Source organism: Oryctolagus cuniculus, chromosome 1, assembly GCF_964237555.1.
Source record: "Oryctolagus cuniculus chromosome 1, mOryCun1.1, whole genome shotgun sequence".
Taxonomy (NCBI): domain Eukaryota; kingdom Metazoa; phylum Chordata; class Mammalia; order Lagomorpha; family Leporidae; genus Oryctolagus; species Oryctolagus cuniculus.
The window spans coordinates 126,984,502-127,005,559 of record NC_091432.1 but is presented as its reverse complement, the minus strand read 5'-3'; the positions used below and the strand labels follow the sequence as shown (position 1 = coordinate 127,005,559).

Genomic DNA, 21,058 nt, shown 5'->3' with positions numbered 1-21,058 from the left:
TTTTTTGAGGATCTGCTACACTATTTCCATATTGGGTGTACCATCTTACATTCCCTCGATCAGTGCACCAGGTTCCAAATTATTCAGACCCTAACCAACATATTTTATTTTATTTTTTATTTTTCTTATTATTTTTATAATACCTGTTCCAATGGTTATAACTTAGTATCCCACTGTGGTTTTTATTTGCATTTTATTGATGATGATGTTTGTCAGCTTATTAACTCTCTGTGTACTTTCTCTGGAAAATATAGCCTAATTGCCTATTTTTTTGTTTTTTTAAAGATTTATTTATTTTAAAGGCAGAATTACAGAGAGAGAGGGAAAGACAGACAGACAGACAGACAGAGAGATTTTCCATCTGCTGGTTCACTCCCTAGATGATCACAATGAGCAGTGCTAAGCCAGGCTGAATCAGGAGCCAGGAGCATCAATGCAGGTGTTCCATGTGGTTGGCAGGGGCCCAAACACGTGGGCCATCTTCCTCTGCTTTTTCTAGGTCAGAAGCAGGGAGCTGGATTAGAAGTGGAGCAGCCAGCCGGGCCAGCGCCATGGCGCACTAGGTTAATCCTCCGCCTGCGGCACCGGCATCCCGTATGGGTGCCAGTTCTAGTCCCAGTTGCTCCTCTTCCAGTCCAGCTCTCTGCTGTGGCTTGGGAAGGCAGTGGAGGATGACCCAAGTGCTTGGGCCCCTGCACCATGTGGGAGACCAGGAAGAAGCACCTGGCTCCTGGCTTCATATTGGCTTAGCTCCAGCTATTGCAGCCGTTTGGGGAATGAACTAGTGGATGGAAGACCTTTCTCTCTGCCTTTCCCTCTTACTGTCTGCAACTCTACCTGTTGAATAAATAAATATGACATGAACTGGTACCCAGATGGGGTGCCGTCATCACAAGTGCAGGTTTTACCCACCACACCACAATGCCAGCCCATGTTACATTTTTAAAAATTCATTTTAGTTTTTTGAAAGAAAGAGTTGTGGGGGTGAGGGAGAGATCTTCCATTCTTTGAGTCACTCCCCAAATGGCCACAATGGCTGGGGCTGCTCCACACTGATGCTAGGAGCCTCTAACTCCATCCAGTCTCCCACGTGGGTAGCCTGGACCTAGGCACTTAGAACATTTTACGCTGCTCTCCCAGGCACATTAGCAGGGAACTGGATCAGAGGTAGAGCAGGGGCCAGCACTGTGACTTAGCTGGTTAAGCTGCTGTCTGCAGTGCCTGCATCCCACATGGATGCTGGTTTGAGTCCCGGCTGCTCCACTTCTGCTCAAACTCCCTGCTGATGTGCCTGGGAAAGCAATGGAGTATGGCCCAAGTCTTTTGGCTGCCAAACCCACATGGGAGAGCTGGTTGAAGCTCCTGGATCTTGGTTTTGGCCTGGCCCAGCCCCGGCCATTGTGGCCATTTGGGGAGTGAACCAGAGGATTGAAGATCTCTCTCTCTCTCTCTCTCTCTTTCTCTCCCTCTCTCTTGGTAATTCTAACATTCAAATAAATAAATGAACCTTAAAAAAATAAGTAGGGCAGCTGGGATTCTAATCCACAGCCATATGGTATGCTGGCATCACTAGCTCAAGCTAGTGCATCATAATGCCAGTTCCTGCCTATTTTTAATCAGGTTTTTTGTTTCTGTGCTGTTGAGTTGTAAGAGCTACATCTATATTTATAACTATAACTATATCTATATCCATATCTACATCTATATCATCTATACCTATACCTGTATCTATACCTCTACCTATATCTGTATTCTGAATATGAACACTTTATCAGATATGTCATTTACAAATATATGCTCTCATTCTGTTCCTTGACTCTTAACTCCATAGCCAGTATCTTTTTATGCACAAACATCTATGTAAGAGTTTATTTCTGGACTCTGTAGTCTGTTTCATTGGTCTACATGTCTGTCGTTATGCCAGGAACACACTATTTTAATTATCATAGCTTTGAATTTACTAACTTGTGAGGCCTCCAAACTTGTACATTTTCAAGATATTTGGGAGGCTGTTTATGATCCTTTGTGACTCCATATGAATTTAAAGTAGGCTTTTCTATTTGTGCAAAAAAATTATTGTGTTTTTGATAGGGATTGCAGTGAATCTGTAGTCTCTTTGGGTAGCATTGACAACTATATTAAATGTACTTCATTCCTGAACTTAGGATGTCTTTCCACTGATTTTAAAATTTCTTTCAACAATGTTTTTTTTGTTTGTTTCTGGTGTAAAAGTCTTTCATCTTGTTAGTTAAGTTTATTCTTCAAGTATTTGATTCCTTTTGATGCTATTGGAAATAGAACTATTTTCTATTTTTCTTTCTGAAAAGTAAATAGAATGTGTGTATTGATTTTGTATCTTGTAACTTTTTGTTCTTTGGTAAGTATAGACTATAGAAGTTTCTACATATATTGTCATGTCATCTGTGAACAGAGACAATTTTCTGTCTTCCTTCCCAACTTGTGCCATTATAACCTTTTTTTTTTGCCTGATTACTGCAGCAAGAACTTCCAGTAGTCTGATGAATAGAAGTGACTGAAGCAGGCATTCTTGACTTATTTCTGATCTTAGAAGAAAAGCTCTTAATCTTCCATCACTGAGTATGTTGTTACCTGTGAAATTTTCAAATATGACCTTTATTATGCTTAAGTAACTTCCTTCTATTCTTAGTTTGTTGAGTTTTTTGTTGTTGTTGTTGTTGTTGCAAAACAATGATGAATTTTGTGGAGTGTGTTTTTCTTTGGCCTCAGGAGAGGTGACTGTGTGTTTTGTTTTTTCTCCACACTGTTAATTTGTTGCATTACATTGATTGATTTTCTTACATTGAACCATCCTTGCATTGCAGGAATAGGTATCACTTGGCCTTGGTATTTAATCCTTTAAATATTCTGGTGGATTAAGCTTGATAGCATTTTGTGGGGGATATTTGCATCAATATTAATGTGGGATATGGATCTTTAGTTTTCTTGTAGCATCTTTGTCTTTCTTATCAGGATAATATTAGCTCATAAAATGAGATTGAAAATGTTACCTCCCTTTCAACTTTTTGGACCATTTTGGAGAAAAATGCTCTTAATCACTCTATAAATGTTTGATAGAAGTCATCAGTGAAATTATCTGGTTTTAGGCTTTTCTTTGTTGAGAAGATTTTGATTAGTGATTCAATCTCCTTACTAGCTCTGTTCAGGTTTTCATACTCTTTTTGACTCAGTCTTGGTACACTGTGTCCTTCTAGAAATTTGTCCATTTTATGTAAGTTATCCAATTTATTGCCACACATTTGATCATGATACCGTCTTATAACCTGTCTTGTTTCCATCAAATTTGTTGTAATGTATCCTCTTTGATAACTGATTTTAGTTATTTGATTGGTCTCTCATTTTTCTTAGTTAATCCAGATAGCAATTTGTCACTTGTTAGTCTTTTAAAGGAATCTATTTGTGGTTTTGTTGATTTTCATTATTTTAAATTTATGTTTTTGTGAGGTAGAGTGACAGAGACATAGAAACAGAGAAAGAGATAGGATAACAGAGAAAGAGAGAGAGAGAGCACTCCTATCTGATGCTGAGCTCTTCAGAGGCCAAGCCAGGAGCTGGGAACTCAATCCAGGTTTCCCCTTTTGAGTGTCAGGGATCCAGCTACTGGATCCTGCTGCCTCTCAGAGGGTGCATTAGCTGGAAGGTGGAACTAGGAGCAGAGCTGAGACTTGAATCCAGGTACTCTGATGCTGTGAACCCAGGCATGTTAACCAGTACCCCAGCCACTATGTCAGATGCCTGCCCCATTATTAGTTTTCTATTCTCGATTTTTATCTTTACTTCATTATTTATTATTTTCTTGCTTCTGATAGTTTTGTAGTTACATTTAGTTTGTTCTTCTTTTTCTAATCCATTAAGGTTTAAAAGCAGGTTGTTGATTACAGGTGTTTTTATTTTTTATTTTTTGGTTGTGTTTACAGCTATGAATTTCCATCTTAGCACTGATTTCTCTGCAACCTCTAATATGTTTTCATATGTTGTGTTTATATTTTCATTTGTCTTTAAGTATTGTTTAGGTTACCCTTGTTAGTTCTGTTCTCCCCATTGGTTGTTTAAAAGCATGTTGCTTAATTTCTACCATCTGACAATTTTCCAGATTTACTTCTGCTATTAAATTCTAGTTTCACTGCATCGTGATTAGAAAAGACACTTTCTATGACTTCACTCTTGAAATTTCTAAAGAAGTTATTCTGGCTTAAAATGCAATTTATTCTGGAAAATGTATTATGTGCACTTTAAAAATGTGTACTCTGCCTTCCTTGGGTGGACTGTGCTGAAAAATTTGTTCCATCCAGTTTGTCTATAGTGTTGTTTGTCTATTGTGTCTGTAGTATAGTACATTTCCTCACTGATCCTATGTTTCCTCTATTATGTGGAGTAAAAATGTGCTCTACAATTGATGTAGGATTGTCTATTTCTCCCTTTAATGCTGTCAACACTTGCTTTGCGTATTTAGGGATGCTTTGTTTGGTACGTATTTTTTGTAATTGCTGTATCTTCTTGGTGAATTGAATCTTTTATCATTATATAATACCCTTTGTCTCTTGCAAGAGTTCTTGAATTGCAGTCTACTTTGTCTGATATTAACATAACCACTGCTGGTCTCTTTTGTTTAATTTGTAGGGAAATATTATAGAAGGTGTAATGAGAATAGCAGAAGCAAAAGAAAGAGAAAGGAATAGAAGAAATATTTGTAATAATAGTTCCCGAGATTATCCCAAGATGAATGTCAAACACAAACCACCGATCTAAGCAGCTCAGGAAACATCAAGCAAAGCAGAAAGCAACAAGCTGAAACCTAGTATTTGATATCAAAACCGAAGAAAACACTTGAAAGCAGCCAAAGGAGACAAAGCTCTCCTGTAGAGGCAACAGGATAGGAATTACATTGGTTTTTTTAGAAACCATGTATGCAAGAAATGAATCCCCAACCTCTACAAGCTTGGTCAGACCAAGAGAAATTGAGAGGTGGTGTCTTCAGTAGACCTGTCTTGCGAGGTCTGTTGGAAGATGTTCTCCAGGTTGCATGGTTCTGCACCAGGTGTCACAGGTGGCTCTGATGAACTCAAGCTAGTTCTGATTCTACTGCACTCACTCTGCTGCTGGGCACTTAGCAACACAGCTGACTCTGGAGTCACTGTTAGCCCCTACCTATCCCAACACATGCCCTTCTTTCCCTCCCGTGTAAATTTCTTGAAGACAGGAGTAGGATTTCAACGTGCTTATCTCCTGTACTTCCAATGATGTTCTGCATAGTGTATCAGTACTGTCTGCTCCATAAGCAGGTTTATTGCATCCACCTCTGTCCTCGTTGTCTTCCCACCTGTGTAAGTTGGTGCAATGAGTCACTCACAGATTTGTGATCCTAGCGAATACGGGGATTATAAGGAGCACAGGTGATGTGTGCTTGTGTGGGGGTGTGCAGTTTGCTTTTTCTCACCCCCATTCTTTCCTAGCCGCTGTCTACCCATGGAGCACTCATCTTTCAGATGTCTCTCCAGTGTCACTTCTTCTGTTAATCTCTCCTGATTTTCCTCAGTCATCCTTCTCTCAGGGGTATCCAAGCTTTCTAGTCTGGCTATGCATCATCACGAACCAGGAAAACCTTCTAGAAGGCAGGTGCCTGTACCCAGCCTTGAATAGACAAAATACCAAAGTGAGGCTCTCTCAGGAATGCAGGCAGCCCCTCTGTCATCTGCTTCTTTCCAAGGTGTCACATGGTCTCTTACTCCTACTTTTTTCCCTGTGCATATATCTCTTTGTCACGCTAGCTTTCTTTGCTACATGTTGTCTAGAATTTGTTGGTCCCATTTCCAGAAGTCCAAGTACTAAAGCCTAATTGTCCCTGAGTGTCCCTTCTTGTCCCAATCAAGAGTGACCAGGGGAAAATAGTCACATGGGTGCCAAGTAGCAGAACACTGACAATGATGGAAGTACTGATGATACCTATAGTCCCCTAGAAAAGGATGCTAAACAGTAGCTGTCCCAGATTTGTTTTCCATCCAATTAAGGGCTGAGATCATTGTCCTTTTGGGCTACAAGATGCCTGCAGCAGCTCCAAGCATCACATCCTCACCCAACAAGGTCCCAAACTAGTCACTGATGGCTTGTGGGTCTCTTTTAAAAATATTTTCTAGAACATCCCTTGCGGCATATTTCCCTGTGTCATCTAACAAATCTGAACCCTATCTCAGTAGGCGATTGCGATTGGGCTGGCAGAATAATGCACACGGGGCGTGTGGTGCAATCACACTGCTTTGCTTTGATGCCCCTGTGGTGGCCTTGTGCAGGTGGAGGTGGTCAGTGTCCTCAGGGTTGTAAGGCTATGTTCTACATCCAGGTCCAAGGCACAAATCAAGAAATGTACATCTCATTTGCACACTGTGGTAGATTCTTTTAAAAAAAAAAGATTGGTTGATTGATTGATTTTGGTGGCGGGGGGGAGAGAGAGAGAGAGAGAGAGAGAAATTTTCCATCTTCTGGTTCACTTTCCGAATGCCCACAACAGTCAGTGCTGGGCCAGGCTGAAGTCGGGAACTATATCTTGGTCTACATCTTGGAACTGCATCTTGGATGGTAGGGACCCAAATACTTGCTAGACACATCAGCAGGAACCTGGTGAAGCACCCGGGACACGAGCAGCACTCCCATATGGATGCTGGCATTGCAGTCAGCGTCTTGATGCCCTGTACCACAACCCTGGTCACGTTTCTGTGGTACACTAACCCCAACTCAAAGAGAAGCACACTGAGGCTGTCTCGTGTTACAGGATCACACATGATGCCTGAATCACTCCATTTACAATAAAAAGGCAGAAGCAGCAAGACGATGAGGCATGGGAAGGCCCGGGCTGTTGAGAGGAACTTTTACAGCAGCCTCACTCGGTGCAGTTGGATGACAGCCATGGAGACAGGTGCTGGGAGAGGAAAACAGGGATGAGAGGAGCTAAGGAAAGAGGCAAACCATGGGGAAAATGACGCAAGTGGATCAAGGGTGCACAGCTCTTTAAATCAACCCTGGGTGCCGCATGAGAGCAGCCGCAGGACAGGAGGGAAAAGGTGCTGGGAGGAGATAGCTGAGATTAATGAGTGCAGGCTCACCGGGCTCCTGCAGGTGACGTGACAAGCACAGAGCCCAGAAGACGCCCCTCTCTATGGAGGTCAGTTATTTATTTATTTTGTAACGGAACCTAACAAATTCTAAAACCAGATAAATCCAATTACCCGTGTTTTGCCTTCAGGGAGTGGGAAAGATTAATGGTGGTATTTTGGCAGTAGCGTAAAAAGAAATAGGTGGTAATAACAAGGAGGGCTCATAAAGAGCCCTGGGAGCTGGCTGTCGCTGTCTCGCCGTGGGCACTGCGGGCAGCTGGGTGCGGGCCATGTTGGCACCCTCCGCTGTAGATGGCATGGACTGAGCCTAGGAGACCTTCCTTGTCCTTCTTGCTAACCTGCAGTCCAAGAGAGCAGAGGACACATCCAATTCCTTTCCTGCTCACCCTTTTCTGTGGACCTTTGTCTAGCCATTTAACATGCCAGTAAGAGTGCCCACAGCCCACAGAGTGCCTGGATTCAATTCCTATCTCTGGCTCTGGGCTCCTGACACCTACTAACACACACCCTGGGAGGCAGCAAGTGATGGCTCAAGTAGTTGGTTCCCTGCCACCCATGTTGACGACTTGGATTGAGTTCCCACATTCTGGCTTCAGCCCTGGTCACTGTGGGCATTTGGGGAGTAAACCAGTAGATGGAACACTCACTCTTTTTTTTTTTTCTTTTAAGATTTATTTATTTATCTGAAAGGCAGAGTTTCAGAGAGTCAGAAGCAGAGATAGAGAGAGAGAGAGAGAGAGAGAGAGAGAGAAATAGAGGTCTTCCATCTGCCATTTCACTCCCCAAATGGCCACCAAGGCTGGAGCTGGGCCAATCCAAAGCCAGGATCCAGGAGTTTCTTCCAGGTCTCCCATGAGGGTGCTGGGGACCAAGCACGTGGGCCATTTTCTACTGCTTTCTGCCATAGCAGAGAGCTGGATTGGAAGTGGAACAGCTGGGACTCGAACCAGTGCCCATATGGAATGCCGGCACTGTAGGAGGTGGCTTTACCCACTATGCCACAGTGCCAGCCCCCATTCACTCTTCTTATTTTTCTCTCTCTATCAATATCTAAAATAAAATTTTGAAAGCTTTTGGAGGGTGGGTGTTTGGCACTAAGAAGCCACTTAGTTCCTAGGGTTGAGTTCCCTGCTTTTAGTCAAGCTTCCTGCTGATGAACACGCTGAGAGGCAGCAGGTGTTGGCTCAGTCACTTGGGTCCTAGACACCCATGTGGGATCCCTGGATTGGATTCCTGGCTCCTGGCTTCAGTCTGGCCTATCCATGGCTATTGTAGGCATTTGAGGATTGAACCAGTGGATAGAAGATCTCTTTCTGCCTCTGTCACTCTGCCTTTCAAGTAGATGCAACTAAATAAAGAACAACAGCAACAAAAACAAAATGAAAATAATTTTTTTAATTGTAAACTTGGTATTTTTTATAAAAAATCTTGTAATTTTGAGTTATAGTGAGACAGAAGCAAACAATAAGTGCCAAGTTCCTTGGACAAGGTTCCCAGGTACTTTCAGGCTCTTAGTGATTCTACCTGTTCTGTCTGAGCAGGGCTTGCAGCCCAAGGACCAGGCCTCCCATCAGAGGGGGAAGCTGAGCCTGCACCTGTCAACCCTCTCCCCCATCCGCACTCAGCATCGCCTGTCTGTGAATTTGGCCCGTAGTCCCTGACTGGTGTGATTCCTGACTCCTGAGCACAGCCTCTCTAACTCTCCAGTTCTCCTCTCTTAGACACTGGTGCCCAAACACTAGCCAGCATCAGGCTTGTTCCAAGGGGGTGCTGAAGTGGATTGCTAGTGTCTGGGGACAGGTGAGAGAACTCACATTGCTAACAAGTTTCCAGGTGGTGCTATGCTCCAAGGACCACACTTTGAGAACTGCTAACTTAGACTATGCCCTGTCCTTGATGGGGTCTTTCCTGGTCACCTGCCTGGCAGTCAGTCTCGCTAGAACCGAGACCCCTCCCCCTTTCTCTTATTTGTCTCCTATCAAAGACCCACACTTGTGATTCCATATAGGCTGAACGCTCTAGGCCCAGATCACTGCTGGTCTGTGTATGCACTGAGTACTGCCAGTTTCTGGGTTTGATTGCCTTTCCTGATGCCAATAAATGTCTGGGGTCTTCTCCCATGCATCCCAAGTTCTGGCTGTGGTACGTCTTACCAAAACTCACAGCTGGCTCTTAGTGTAATCCAATCTCTCTTCCTTTCTCCTGTGGCTGAGTGGTACACAGCAACATCTGACCATCAGACACCACTCAATCCAACATGTTGTTTTCATACTTCCTACTCTTCGCTTTCTTATTTCATGAAATGCGTACAGTGACAAAAGTAAAATTTTGCTTCAACTCTAGGCTGGATGTTGGCAAGTATAAAAGTTGAGAAGGAGGATATGAAATGGATTACCTGTTTTGGGACATCAAAATTAAAAGTCTAGGATTTAGGAACTTAAGAAAGGCCTAAAACTTTAACTAAACATACTAGAAAAGAGTCAGATGACTGAAGATCTTGTGAAGTGCCATTAAGCGACTTAAAAAATTCCAACACCCCTGGCATCAATATGTTTCCTGTAGATTGATGTGTCACACTGAGTGAGTCCAATTCTCTGGAGCTCAAGAACAGGCGAAAACAAGCACACAGTGGCAGGAGTCAGGAGATTTAACTCAGCAGGGAGGCGAGAGTCTTGTGGGCCATTGCCTAGAAACATGTAGTGTGGTGGGGATATTCTATATTTTAATCTGGGTGTGGTTGTACAAACGAATATACTTTTTTTTAAAGATTTATTTATTTGTTTGAAAGGCAGAGTTACAGAGAGGCAGAGAAAGAGAGAGAGAGAGAGAGGTCTTCCATCTGCTGATTCATTCCCCAAATGGCCACAAGGGCCAAAGCTGCACTGCTCTGAAGCCAGGAGCCAGGAGGTTTCTCTGGGTATCCCATGCGGGTGCAGGGACCCAAGGACTTGGGCCATCTTCTACTGCTTTCCCAGGCCATAGCAGAGAGCTGGATTGGAAGTGGAGCATCAGGACTCGAACCTGTGCCCATGTGGGATGCCAGCACCACAGGTGGTGGCTTTACCTGCTACGCCACAGTGCGGGCCCCATGAATATGCTTGTAAAAACATCACTGAGCTGCCACCCTAAGTCGACTTCCCCACTTGAGGGGACCTCACATTGACCTCACTTGAGGGATGTTGTTCTCCAATAGGTAGAAGATTTTTAAGCAGTGACGCAAAGCAGTTCAAAACATGAATGTTGAAACTGTGATAAGGAAACTTAAAGCTTTAATTCATTGAATTAAGTTAGTAAATTAGAGATTACTTTGTGCTTTTACCTTATTGCAAGATGATTTTCAAGACCAGTGATGTAGAATTAACCATTTCTCGTAGAATAGAAAGACATGTTAGAACAATAACAATTGAAAAGCAGCCATTCCACATAGGAATGAGGTACAGGTGGAGGTGTGTCTCTCAAAAACCATGGAGAACCACAGACTGAAACTAGTTTTATCCATAATGAGCCAGGGGCTCTAAAGTCCCATTTATTTCGTTGCAGAGTGAGGAGGTTCAGGAGTGTGGGCTGATCTGAGCGAGCCTTTGAACTTGCAGGAGCTTTCAGCACTGCCACGGCACAGTACCTTGCCCAGAGAAGCAAGGACTGCTGAGTACAGCCATTGTTCTCCTCTGTGTTGGGGAAATTAGACCAATCTCTGGGCGCGGTAGCAAGCTCTTCATTCAGCCTCCAGGGAAAGGTTACCATGGCTAATCTAGTCTCAGGTACCATGGCAACCTGAACATCTACAGCTTCGAGACTCAGGATGTCTTAAGAGAAGTGAGGCACCTCGTAACACTGGTCCATGATTTCTTCTTTCCCCAAATTCCATGGAAGAAGCGTTTTCCCCGACTCCATCAGTCACTAGGCCAATGCAGTCTTGGTCCAGCGTCCCTTTCAGGGGCCTGGAAGACTGTTTATAGCACCCATAAGAAGCAGTCAGTCAGACCAAGCAGGGGGACATGCTAACTCTTCTTGAGTTAGCCAGGAGCATATATGCCTGATGTCCAGCCTTGAACTCCAGTGGATAGACATTAATTAACATAGAGAACAATAACTGTCTTATTAAATCAGCAGTGATAAAAACAGGCCATAGATACTGTTGAATGCTAATTGTCAGCTGATGACTATACAGAGTTGGTGAGGCGAAGCAGGCATGCACAAGGTATAACCAGCGTTTCCAATACACGCCGTGATGTTAAATCCTCGTCATGGTGTCTTCGTAATCAATTGGACTTGAGCGTACGATATTTGTCTAATTAACTCCACGTCGACTCTCAGGAGCCAGCATGGCCGGCCACGGATGATGGATTAGTTATGGTAGCTTGGGCTTGATAGCTGGGAGCAGTACATTCTTTATTCTCTGGGGGTGGGGAGGGAGCTCATTTCCAGGGTCTAACATCAGCAAAACAGCCTCTAAGGCCTGACATGGAGCTGCCCACACATTTCACAAGAAAATAAGAATGAGAAGAACAAGGATGCCTTGGTGAAAGTTTAATTTCCTACTTATTAGAAGGGTCTGGTCTCTTGCCTGTCTTGCTAACCGACACTCACTGCCCACAGTGAGGTTCTCAGACCCATTCATGAAGGGTGGAGGCAAGGAGGGGGCTTCAGCTGGTTGCCTTCTTTCTCTATCTACTCACACACCCCCTACAAAATCTTGCAAAGTTGTCCATGCATTTCCATTAAACCTCATATAGCGAGTTTTCTACCAGTTTATGCCCCTACATCCATCCCTTTCCATCGGCTCCCTAAGGTCTAAGTGTGCTTGCTGCATGCCTTGTGCAAGTTGCCAAACCCTCAGGGTGCATCTCCCTTTTTTCCTGCTTTATTGGTAGGTTTATTGCTTGGGATATTTAAATTATATGCTCAAGATTAGGAACTGCGAATTTTACTTATCTTTTCCTGTCTTGACAACTGACTCTCCATAGGAATTTGACGATGTCTGTGCCTGTCTCAATGTTAGTGCATGAACCTGAGAGGGACAGTGGCCACAAGACTGTGATTTTCAGGATTCATATTGGCATGTCTTAGACACCCAGAATTATGGAGAAAAGAGACTGCTGAGGGAACTGTCAGTAAAAACTCCCGAGAAGAGGTCATCCCTCTTGGTAGTGATGATATTGTAACGTTACTTTTAATCGCCTACTTATATTGCTGTGTATCTAAGGGTGTATAAAGGGACTTAGAAGGCTATATCTACATCTCATATTACCATTGATTAGAAGTTGTTGAGACCATTCTTTATTTTTTAAAATATTTTATTTGTTATTTATTTGAGAGATAGTTACAGACAGTGAGAGGGAGAGGCAGAGAGAAAGGTCTTCCATTCACTGGTTCACTCCCCAAATGGCCACAATGGCTAGAGCTGGGCCAATCCAAAGCCAGGAGCCAGGAGCTTTTTCTGAGTCTCCCACATGAGTGCAGGGAGACTCCTGCTGCTTTCTCATGTCATAACAGAGAGCTGTATCTGAAGTGGAGCAGCCAGGACTAGAACTGATGCCCATATGAGATGCTGGCACCGCAGGCACAGGATTAACCTACTGTGCCACAGCGCCAGCCCCCATTCTTTATATTACATTACAAAATTAATGGCAGATATGTCTTAGATGTAAATATTAATATAAACATAATAATTCTGACAACAATGGAAATATAAGAATTTTACACTCACATACAGACATACTTACATAATCTTGGAAGTGGAGAAGCATTTTGTAATTAAGACAAAAAACCCAGAAGTAGTCAAGGAAGAGATTGATATATTGATAGATTGGCCTCATTAAATATGAATGATCTAAACAGAAAAAGATAACATAAGCAGTTAGAAGATAAGTGGTATACCAGGAAAAAAAAAACGATTAGCGATATTTATAGCATTAATATCTAGATTATATAAAGAACAGCTACAAATCACCCACAGAATGATAGATCACCCAATAGACAGCAGACAAAGGCTATGAATCAGCAGTTCATGAAATGAGTTAGTGAATAAATGTGTGAGAAGATGCTGGATCTCAGGAAGAATCAGGGAAACACAAATTAAAGCATAAAATACAAATGATCTCTCAAAAACTAATAAAAATAATGATAATTTGTGTCACTCGGGACTCAAGGAAAAAGTAATTCCTGGACACTGTTGGTAAGAAGAGGAATGTGTGTTTTGGAGATGGTAATTGTTGTATCTATAAAAATCAGATGTTTCAATTCTGACTGACTTCCAGTCCCAACCTCTGGAGGCGGGGGAATTTAGAACAATTTTCAGGTTGTTCCGGTGATCCCATCCAATGAGGGGTGGTGGCCCAGCAAATAGGTGGGAAACAATGAAGTCGGTCAAGTAGCCTGAAGTCTTGCCAACCTTTCTGTGCTGGGCCCTGCAGCTGCTGCAGAGTGAGACAGTTCCACTTGTGCAGATAGGAGAAATGTGTCTGTCTCACTGAGAGCTAAAAGGTAGATTGTAGGGCCAGAGTTGTGGTACAGTGGTTTAAGCCACTACTTGCAACGCCAGCATCCCGTGTCAGAGCACTGTCTCAAGTCTTGGCTGTTCTGCTTCTGATCCAGATCCCTGCTACCATGCTTGGGAAGTCAGGGGAAGATGGCCCCAGTGCTTGGGCCCCTGAAACCCACATCCCACGTGGAGCCTCAATGGAGTTCCTGGCTCCTGGCTTCAGCCCGACCCACTCCCAGCCATTGCAGCCACTTGGGGAGTGAGTCAGTAAATGGAAAATCTCTCTGTGTTTCTGCTTCCCTCTGTCACTCCTCTGCTTTTCAAATAAATAAACATTTTTTAATGGTAGATTGTATAAAAGTACATGTGACACGTTTAAAGCACAGAGATACAAGTGTTCTTCAAAAAGTTCATGCAAGATGTATATTATGAAAAAATGCATAAATTTCAAAAAATATAGCATGAAAAAACTTTTAATTCCATTTTCTATCAATTTTTGAAGTACTTGTGTGTGTGCATATATATATAGTCACATATAGAACACTCACTTGCAAACAGGCAGAGGACAATTTGGTCATTCTCACAAGAAGCAGGACCTCTACAAGGGGAATGGAAAGAGTCAGCAGAAAGGTAAAAGAGGGTTTCTAGTCCCGATCAGGCTCCGGATTCTGTCCCGGTTGCCCCTCTTCCAGGCCAGCTCTCTGCTGTGGCCAGGGAGTGCAGTGGAGAATGGCCCAAGTGCTTGGGCCCTGCACCCCATGGGAGACCAGGATAAGTACCTGGCTCCTGCCATCAGATCAGCGCGGTGCACTGGCCACAGTGCGCCGGCTGTGGCGGCCATTGGAGGGTGAACCAACGGCAAAGGAAGAGCTTTCTCTCTGTCTCTCTCTCTCTCACTGTCCACTCTGCCTGTCAAAAAATAAAAAAATAAAAATAAAAAAGAGGGTTTCCTGTGTTCTGTATACTTCTCTACTATATGAATCTCATACATTTGGAATGCATGCAATTTTAGCAGGTGCACAGGCCCGCAAGCTTGTCAGAACTTAGAATGTACTGTGATCAGTTACATGAGTTATAGGGTCAGACTCATAGAGCAGAATCAGCTGCTGGGGAGAGACATCATATTCTCCCACCAGGACCACAGCACAGCTTCTGAAGAGCCACATGGAAGCCCTTGTGTTTTGGAAGACGCATAGTGGGGTTTGCTTTTGGTGCAATGCTTCAGACACTGCTGTGGGATGCCCCTATCCCATATTGGACTGCCTGGGTTCAACTCTGGCCAGACTTCAATTCCAGCTTCCATTCTGCACACTCAGAGAGTCAGCAGTTGATGGTCACCCAGCGTGGGAGACCTGGATAGAGTCTTGGCCAGTCTTGAGACCTGGCCCAGTCTTGGCTCTTGCAGGCATTTGGGAAGTGAACCAGTGGGTGGAAAATCTGTCTCTGTCTGTCTGCCTTTCAAGCAAAAAAGGATGCATACTATCCTATCCTATCGCACCATATTTTCAGCTGGCTCCTTGGGTTACTGCTTCAACACTACTAAGAGGGTACCTACCCCTCTGCCTGCCATGTTTATGACTCAGTGGCTGCAATGGAATTGTATGGAAATCAGCCAGATCACAAGAACTTTTTTTTTAATTTTTTTTTTTTTTGACAGGCAGAGTGGACAGAGAGAGAGAGACAGAGAGAAAGGTCTTCCTTTTGCCGTTGGTTCACCCCCCAATGGCAGCTGTGGCCGGCGCGCTGCGGCTGGCGCACCGAGCTGATCTGAAGCCAGGAGCCAGGCGCCTCTCCTCATCTCCCATGGGGTGCAGGGCCCAAGCACTTGGGCCATCCTCCACTGCACTCTCGGGCCACAGCAGAGAGCTGGACTGGAAGAGGAGCAACCGGGACAGAATCCAGCGCCCTGACCGGGACTAAAACCCAGGGTGCCGGTGCCACAGGTGGAGAATTAGCCTAGTGAGCCGTGGCTCTGGCCCAGATCACAAGAACTTTAACATGCTTGACTTGTAAGAGTCCTCGGTGAAGTAAAACCTGGGGAGCCGCCTCCACGTGGCCAGAGCAACAGCTCATCCTCTGTAGGGACCCTTTGGTATCTCGGTGTGCTCTCCCACTCAAAGATGACAGGCATAGGGATAACGTCATCATGACCTTAAAAGCAACTAAATGTAATTTCCAGTCATTCTTCCAAATTGAGAAGCAGACATTGGAATAGCATTGGGTAAATATAAATAAATAGAAACCAGTGTATTGCAGCAGGAAATTTTTGGTCACATTGGCTTAACTGTATTCCATGGTAAACCAAATAGCCACATGACACTATTTATTGTTTTTTCAGAAGGGTTACATGAGTAATCAGTGTGTGGATCTGATGTTCTGAGTTAGCCACATTTCGGTGTTACTGGGTTGGGAAGGGATGAAGGGCCATTGACTTACACCTGGGAGCATGCTGGGTGCTGTGGACATCAAGAAGCATCCTAGTGGTGGATCTGTAGCAGACTTTCACAGCAACTCTTTCCCTGGGGACAGTGAGGAACAGGTGCCTCTTTTGTGACTTCTCTATCTGTGGCAGGGACCAGGTGCCCTGGACATCACCAACGGTCATCCCTCTCCCCTCCTTGCTGCAAAGACAATTGGGAACTTGTTTTGTGAGAGCAGTGAGATGGATTATATGGCCTCTGGCTCTTTGAGACAATCAAGTTGTCCTTCACACTCCAAGTGGATGTAATTAACTGTGCTGATAGGATGTTATGCCAATAGTAACGCAGAAAACACCGGAAAATGAGTCAAAAGGATGCCTAGTGATCTGTAGCAGAGGCAGGGACGGGAGGAGCCCCTGAGTGTGCCAGGTGGCTTATCTTTGTGGTAGAGCTCAGAAGATGTGTGGGGCCCATGGCTTTGTAATGTAGACACAGATTTTTACAAGCAAAAAAGGCAAGATGGAGAGAAGGAGAAAGAGAGAGAGAGCGAGAGCGAGAGAGAGAGAGATCTCACTCTCTGGGTTGTGGATGATTTCATGAGGAACCAGGGTCAGATAAAGAGCTGTCCAAGAGGCAGGAGCTTTTGATTCTGGTCCAGGGACTGTTCTGAGTGTACTGTGCAGTCGTAGACAGCCCAGAACACAACCCTGAGTGTGTCTGGCGAAAGAGGAGGGATTTAGACATCCTGCTAGTCTCTTTGTGCTCTGACAGTCTCTGCTTCTATAGCAGACATTCACAGACACAGATGGAAGTTGGGGGTGTGAACGAGGCGTATCACTTTTGGTAACATCACATTAGTCATTTTGTTTCCTGATGAACCATAATCGGAAATGATATTTGTAAGCAAATTGTACCAATGTTTACTAACAGATCATAATTTTAAGTAATTAAATACTAGTTAATTGATTTCCTGTATAATAAATTTAACTTTCCAGTAATTGTCCTCCATTAATGGATGTGCTCTTACAAGTGTTTTTACTATAATAAGTCATTAAGATTTCCTGAATAATTTCTCTCCAAATCATTGATTTTAAGTGACTTTTGCTAACACAAATGCATAAAAATCTCATAATGTTGCCATGTATCAGTTTCAATCAATGCGGTTTTGACAATCTGTGGTCTGCTTATTTTTACTTTTAAATAGGAAAAGATTATGGTAATAGGTAAAATATTTGCCAAGAAAAATGTATATATTGTCTACATTGTATCATTGAGCTACTCTAATTGCACCAATGCCTCTTCCAACAGCTCATTCTACGAACCATCTAGAATTATAATTATGAAAGTGTCAAATAGTCCCCATTTTATATTTGGTGTAGGGTGAATGCTGTCCCTTAATTTAATTGTTTTCAGAAGGTACTGTGGAAGATCTGGCATGAATTTTATCCATTGGCAAGCAACTGGGAGGTTTTAAGCAAAGTCATGGTGTGTTCTCAGATGATTCTAGCAGCAGCATGTGGAAGATGGAGTGCTGTGGGCTGAGATGAGAGTTAAAAACAACCCATTTAGGGTGGTGTTCCAAGTAGTGGATGTAAGAGGTGAGAAAGGCCTGACCTTGAGACCCGTTGGCATTCATAGTACATTTGCATTGCTTTGAAAGCTATAATCAGGTTATTCAGCCAGGCCTGGGTGTCAGGTTGAATCTACTGGTAAAGAGATAAGCCAGTTTGGCTTTCTTCCAGGAACAGGTTTGACGCTGGTTCTGAACATTGCTATGTGAGTATCTATGATCCAATTCAGTAAAACACTTTCTCTTCTCTGTCAATTTTCCCAATGATCTTCCCAATCATCTTCAATCATTGTTTCCTGTATTTTAGCCTTAAGAATGAGACATTCAACAGAGGCTATAGAAATAAATGCAAAGGGAGGGGAAGTGAGAAGGTAGGAGGGAAAGAAGCAGGGGAGGTTGTGGCTACAAACAGGCAATCAGGACAAGAATATGAGGAGGAATCCTTGGCTGTACTGGGTTTTGTAGGTTATTTAGAATTAAAGGATGATGAAATAAGGTAATTTTTTTTTTTACTGTACCTAAAAATACTAACCCAGCCAATTCATTGTCTTTGAAATGATATTATTCTCATTCATTGTAGTATTTTTATTTTATTTTCTTTATAAGTATGTAGATAACATGTTTCCAAGGATTTATTTAACTTGCTCCTTCAGGAACTTTTTAAAAATGTGTCTTTCGAATAATAATAATGACACTGATGATAGTGTTGATGATGAAGGCAGCTGTGCTTCCCTGAACTCATAAGGAAGAGGAGGGAGGTTCATTACATCCTAGTGACTTGTGTATATTGGGTCACATATAGCAGTTTCAGTATCATCAGACTATTGTGGTCACCTTTTGAGTTCACTGCTAACTCTACCGGTACACATATTTTTTTCTCATGATATTTTACCATCATAATTTCTAGCTTTATGAAAGAGAAGGTCAGAATTTTAATATTACTTCTGAGAGCCCTGCAGTCTTAGCTGTTTATTTGTCTTTCCTTTTTTATTAGAATCTGGGGAGCCTTTATTTCTTCTATCTGTGAAAAAGATGACATGCTATTTCTTGATTTTGCGTAGCAAGCTGGAGATTCCAAGAGTCCTGATGGTCCTGAGAGCTTATTGCCAGTGTCTGACTGATGTGTCTCTATTAGGTACAAATTTTCAAGTTGACCAAGCTCTACCTCCCTCAGTTACTGTGTTTGGAAGAGGGATAGAGGGGTACCTCACCAGTTTCCTTCAGCTCTGCAGAGCCTATATGTGGGTGACAGGGAAGACTGCTCCAACTCTTGGGATTCCTGGCTCAAGAAGTCTAGGAATTTTAAAATGCCTTATATTTAAATAAAAGAGATAGCATTTCTAATTTCATTCTTTTTAGACATTAAGTGGAGAGAGAGGAAGTCTTTCTACAGTCGTAGTCATATCTTTGCCCTTGAAATGGCCTTTATGCTCACAAGGCCATGGAGTGTGGAGACAGAGGTGTAAAGTTCCCACTGTGATGTGTGTTACTCCAAGAATCATGGTGCACTGTGAGGCTGGGGCCACTGGACTTGTGCAGTCATGGGGTACCCCCTGGTCTACATGTTAGACTTTTTTTTGCATAGCTTGTCAATCCACTTTCTCTTAGAAAAGTTACCAAAATAGCAAAGAAAATCCTCCTGTGGATGTCTTGAGTGTGTGCAAAGGCGAGACATTTTGCCAACTGTGCTTGGTTAGGAGACAATAGATTCTTGTCCTGGCTTTCTGCACCATGGAATGATTATTTGAATGGTGATTCCAGGTTGACAGAATTAGTGACTCATCTACCGGTTGCTTGGCAGTTCAAGAACTGGGACACATGTTAGATGACTGATTCCCAAAGTTGACAGTGCCTCTTGTCGATGGTGGTGGCTGAAAGTGAGGGAGCAAGAGGATATGATTTACATGAAGACTCTTGTAAAAACTGGTAGAGGGTATTAGGGTAAAAGGTAGGGAGGGTGAGGTCATAGCATGAGGGTTCCTCGTGTAGCTTTAATATCCAGCTGGATAACCTTGGACAGTTGCTTAGCACTGTAGACCTTAATCTTGTCTTTGAAACCAGGGATCAGCATTAAATGATCTCCATTGTCCTTTCCGTCCTGGTATTCCCACACCCTTCTGGTTTCCTGCAGTTGAGCCCTGTCTTTGTGCATGGAATGCTGTTATTTAGCTCCTTGCCATGCAGCTACCCTAGTCCTGAGGATTTGTAGGAAGCTGCCAGATGATAGCAAATGTGATGGAAAAGCAATGAATCGCCTACATAAAGACTTGGGTTGCCCCCTTAAGCTCCATCCTGGTGAAAATGAGCTTTATTTTTTACCCAATTCCCACTTCAGAGAAAGACTTGGAGGAGGAACATGTGTGATGAGGGGATGATCTCTCACTCACATAATAGGAGGTACCCCCTTTAGATATACTTGAGAAAAGTGATAGAAGGATTCTTATAAAAACAAAGAAAGTGATGTCATCCCCAGCACAGCAGAGGTGTGGTTCAGAGCTGTACACCGTTTGTAGCCTCCTAGTGTGGAGATTTTGGTGTTTCTGAGCTTGATTCTATAATCTCCCTGCATTCAACTCTGCCTCTGGCAGTATGAAATTCTGGGACTCTCGGCCGTGTAATTAACTTCACATCTGAGGAGCCACTGCTCCGTGGAGCTGCAGGTCCCTGCTGTTGCTTCAGGCTGCACGAGGGGCCAGCTCTGACCGTGTTGGGGGGTAATGGCCAGGGAATCTGTGCCAAGGCCTCCAGTGCCCTCTTGCAGCACCGCCAGTCCCAATGCCAGCAGACTCCATGCAGGCATGTGGTTGCAATTTACCTTCATCATGTGGTTGCTTTAATTGCTGCGAGAAGAGCTTATCGCAAGCAGCGTTGGAAGGAGGAGGGCCTCTGTACCAGGGATCACATGCAGGAATGGTTGCTATTTTCAGTACCAACTCTCTCGATGGAAATTTCTTTCTCCCTTGCTCACTCCCTGTCTGCTGAATAAAAATTCTCCACACAGTGATGGTTAAAAACATCAATTAACTCTAAAACAATTATTATTTTTTGAAATGCCATTTTATAAATGTTATAACACGACACAATAATCCAGGGTTATTTAACAGAGCATTTACCCTGAAAACAGTCATTACTCTTTAAATGCAGTAGAATCTAGAAGCCTCTTAACGTTAAATGGCAAGTGAGGCAGAAGCAATATTGTCAAAAACGCCACATCCGCCGCATTCATTAACAAGAGGAGACTGGCAATTGCCCTGCCCACTGGCTGCCATTTTCCTGGCATTTCTTGAGCCCCAAGCTTTCCTGTTGGAGTGACATGGGCCGACACTGACGTGACAGGCTGACAGCTGAAAGAAATGCCCTGTGAAGCATCTCCTCTCCTGCCGTTGCCCTTTCGCTCTTCCGCAAGGGGTGGGAGTCTGTCTCCGTGGTCAGCTGG

At 43.5% G+C, this 21,058-nt stretch overlaps 1 protein-coding gene across 3 annotated transcripts in view; it reads left to right on the top strand.

The window, feature by feature from the left end:
• The window catches only part of OPCML (opioid binding protein/cell adhesion molecule like), a 1,351,977-nt gene that overhangs the window by 789,646 nt on the left and 541,273 nt on the right, over nt 1-21,058 (top strand). The gene's annotated exons all lie outside the window — the stretch shown is intronic.